Genomic DNA, 3,765 nt, shown 5'->3' with positions numbered 1-3,765 from the left:
AAATGGCCCTCCCCAAAAGCCTGGAGCTCCATTAGCACCAATTAGTATCACTTAATGCGGTTCACCTGTTCAGGCTGATGTATCAGGGGTGCACAGCTGTGCCCTTCTCTTGCCTTGATTGCTCGTGGCTCTTGGACTCTAGTGTCAGTTCCTACTACAACGTTTCTGAAACAGGAGCCTGGTGTCTGATTTTTTGTGATTAACTAGGAAAAAAGACTCCCTGTACTGCTTTTCCCCATTTTCTATGCTTCTCTCACCCGTGCCTGGCTCCTGATGCCCAGCATTCTCAGTGTCAGTGCTAGACTATTATATTTGGTGTTTGAATGTTGACATCTTCCTTAGAGGTCGCCTTCTGAAATCCCAAACAGTGGTTTTTGTCCAGTACTTCACACAACTGTGTATCAGCTGTACATTTAGGAACTTCCTACAAGAAGCTGGTCACTACCTTCCTTTTGGAGATGAGGAAATGAAGATATAGAGAAGCAAGATCGCCCAGAAAGGGGTGGAAGGAAGAACTGGGAATGAAACCTGTTGACCAGCCTAATCCCAGCCCAGTGCCCCTCCAGTGAAGGAGCTCCTCCTACCCCATGAATACTTCTAATTCAGGATAGACATTAGGGCAATGTTCAGAGCACTTCAATTCTCCTGTTCCTTTCTCATCATTTCACCTCCAGGCTGTACTTTACTCCTCTTATAACAGAGACAAAACCCCGGATCAGGGCTAGGAAGCTAAATCTGTTAATGATTACAAAATGCTTTGAAACTTCCAGCTGGCAGGTGCCGTAGGAGAGCAAGGGTTTGTCAGCCCTGACCTCCCAGGCTCATTATCTCCCCTCGTGATGCAGGGAGGGAAAATGACAAGCAGCCTAATGCAGGGAGATGCATCAGATTCACCAGTTAAATCACTGGAGAGAGGCACCTTGGCTTTATCAGCAGGGCATTTGTATCTTCCTGCATCACTCAGGCTTCCCTGCCACTGCCACGTGTTCTGCCAAGAGGCTGGAGAAGCAGCCCTGGAGGGGAGCACGAGGAGGGGCAGCACAGGCTCCCCCAGTGCTGGGAGCTCCCCCTTCCCCACGGCTCTTCTGGCCAGTGCTGAAAATGCTACTGAAGAGGCTGGGAGAGGGAGCCTTGCCCAGGGCAGTCCCTCCAGCTGGCTCTGCCTGGGGTGATCCATGAGTCTGGGGAGAGGAAAGGATGTTTCCACCCCCAGGACATCTGTTCCCTGCAGCATTTCTGTCCCACACGAAGAGTTTGTCAGCAAGGGGCAGTGCAGGCCTGAAGATGCAGAAATGTGCATCCTGCTCACTCTTCTCCAAGGTTATTTCACCCACTCTTGGTTTGGATACACATTTCAGCTGATATTTTTGTACTCTGAGCTTTGCAAATTTAATTTATGGTTTGTTATTTCCCCAGCCTATGGAGCCAGTCAAATGTTTGGATGCAGTTTGTGCAAACCCTGTTTCTCTCCAGGTATTACAACAATTATTGACAAGGAAACACCTTAAACCCCAAGTACGTCAGAGGAAATATGCAGAGCACAGCAAAGGTATGTTCTCCTGGGCTTGCATTCAGTGGCATAGACATATCTGGATTTCACTGCCAGGCAGAACAGGTCTGTAAGGCAGTGTTTGTTGAGCTACAACACGAGAGGGAAATAGGCTGAGCCTAAATGTGGAAATAAATATCCCTCTGCTGATCTGCAGTGACTCCTTTGCCTGCATAAGGAAAAGTATCACATCTTCCCAAACACCTGCCCTGTATGACAGTCTGGCATCTTCCTGTCCATCCTGTGAAGCAAGAGGGGAGGCTGGTTTACACCATTTTACTGCTCACAGGAAAACAAAGGGCTGTGAGAAAAGGAAGGCTCCCGGCCCGCCTGCAAACCAGCGCTCAGCCCTGTCACAGCGATGGCATGTGGGACAGAGGGTCTCCCACAGAGAGGGGAGCAGCAGCTTTGGTGGCCCCTGAGTTTTGGCTGATTCCCCATTGCTGAGTTTCACATTCTGAAATGAGCTCTAAGATGTAACAATAACCCGTATTGTTCTTGCAGCCCAAGGGCCTTGTACTTTTCCTTGGGAGTGGGAAAGGCAGTCATGCACAATAAGCTGCCTCTGTTGCCGAGTGTTTCCTATTATGTCCCTTTAAGACTTCCCTCAGTTTCCAGAGATTTTCTTTCCAGACTGGAAACACTTTAGGTACAATGGAGATTTTCTTTTATAGCCCAAAATTCTTTCCCTTAAATGGGGAAAAAAATTATCAGGTTTCTTGGCAGAGATCCATAACAAGTGTTGAAAAGTGCAAAAAGAACTGAGATAGTGCTTGTGCTACTGAGAGCCCAGGAGCATGGAAATACTGGAATACCAGGGGGAAATACTGGAAGCAGACAGCAAAATATGATCCAAAAATGAGCCTTAAAGAAAAATAAAGGGTTGAAGTTTTCAGCTTGCCTAAACTTTTTGGATGCATTTTGAGGTCCCAGGAGTGCCCAAAACGCCCTCGTTCCAGGCTGGCTTCCCCCCCTGCTGCTGCCTCGAGGTGGGACTGGCAGAGCTGCTCCCCTGCTCACCTGGCACCACCCTGCCAACAGCTCCTGCTGCCTCCTCACTCTTGGGTTCCTCTGGCCTTTGGGAAGAGGGCAGGAAACATGCCACTGCATATTGGTTATCAGAGAAGCTTCTGGTTCAGGTTCCCACAGAGAACATTCAGAGCCATCCCCCACGGCTTCAGCTCTCTGCCTTTCTCAGGATGTGCATTTCCTCCCATGCATCTGTTCAGTCTCTGTCTGTGCTCACTGGCCACAAGCATTGGCCCCATGGCTCCTCTTGCCAAGGATGGCTCCATCAGACCCACCTTTCCTCTTTTCTTGATGAGGATGATTCTGGGGGGTGCTGGAAGCTATGGAAGCACCAGCCTATTCCCTAAGGTGTGTAAAACATCACCTCCTAGCTGTGTCTGTCTTGTTCACATCAGGTTTGAGACCAAATATAATTGCTTCAGGAAGGGAAAATACACAGACCTTTCTGCTGGTTGAGGAGTGAAAAGCCCCTGGTGGGCCAATTTGACCCTGTCACCCATCTGCTCGGGAACTTGCAAAAGGATCTGAGAAATATTCTCCTACCTATCAACACTGTAGACCAAATTCTTGGGGCCCCAGGTCTCTGTCCTTCCCTGGAGGGACCAATGGTAGCAGGACTCCCCCAGCCCCTGTACCCATGGAAGGGCTGGGGGATGTTTCCTCCTCTCGGCTTTCAGTGTTTGGGCAGGGCTGGCTCTGAGGGAGAAGCAGTGCCTATAATCTGTAGTCTAACATTTAGCTGTAAGCACCGAGCCCTGGGAAGCAATTGAGCTTGCCATGTTATTGAACAACTGCGGATTTATTAGCCCCTGAAAGGCTGAGGGCCTGCATTCGTCATCACTCGGGAGGGAGGCCGGCAGAGCTAGAGGGGCCAGCCAGTCTTTGCAGCTATGGATGTGTGGCCTCATCCATCCAGCCCCTTTCCAGCTGCTGGGGATTGCAGCTCTGCTGTCGTCCAAACCCTTTAGGGCTGTGGCCCATCATCCCCATGTGACTGCAGGCAGACTGGGCAGTCTTTGGGGAGAGCCAGGTCCAGGACCTAGGGGCAGTAGCATTCCCAGGAGTTCACAGGAGGGGGCCCTGCCTGCTCTCACTAAGCTCCCTACATGGTCAGCATCCCTTTGCAGCCCCCCCCAAGCTGCCAGAGGGATGCAGCCATGGGGGCAGTTGCATGTACGGCACATCGC

This window comes from Corvus brachyrhynchos, unplaced genomic scaffold (assembly GCF_000691975.1).
Source record: "Corvus brachyrhynchos isolate BGI_N302 unplaced genomic scaffold, ASM69197v1 scaffold10, whole genome shotgun sequence".
In the NCBI taxonomy this organism is placed as follows: Eukaryota; Metazoa; Chordata; class Aves; order Passeriformes; family Corvidae; genus Corvus; species Corvus brachyrhynchos.
Note: the sequence above shows the minus strand (reverse complement) of the source record.